We start from the raw sequence: 391 nt of genomic DNA on the forward strand, positions 1-391 counted from the left end.
CAGGGTATTTTATTGTTGGTGGGTAGGGTGCATGGTGGAGGAAGCAGGGGAGGGAGGTCTGTTTGTTGTCAGGGCAATAAAGTGTTTTTATGAGAACTGTCCTCATAGTGCTGGGGGTGGCTGGTAGGGCAGGGGTTCGTGGGTGGTTCTCCAGGTGGGCTAGAGCACAGAGTGCTGGAAGAGGTCGTTGGCCAGCACCTTTCACATTCAGTGCCCTGGCCCCCAGTGGTGCGTGTGCACCTCACCTGGGGACTTGTGGGGGGAGGGAAGGGGCACTGCTGTTGCTGCCACCACCACCACAGTTGGGTCTCCCACTAACAGGTGTCCTCTGACTTGCACCTTCTCCACCCAGGCCTCATGGAGGAGCTTCCCCAGGGCCTCACAGATGTTA

The sequence above is a fragment of the Gavialis gangeticus genome, unplaced genomic scaffold, assembly GCF_001723915.1.
Source record: "Gavialis gangeticus isolate Ggan-Ray unplaced genomic scaffold, GavGan_comp1, whole genome shotgun sequence".
NCBI classification, from domain to species: Eukaryota; Metazoa; Chordata; order Crocodylia; family Gavialidae; genus Gavialis; species Gavialis gangeticus.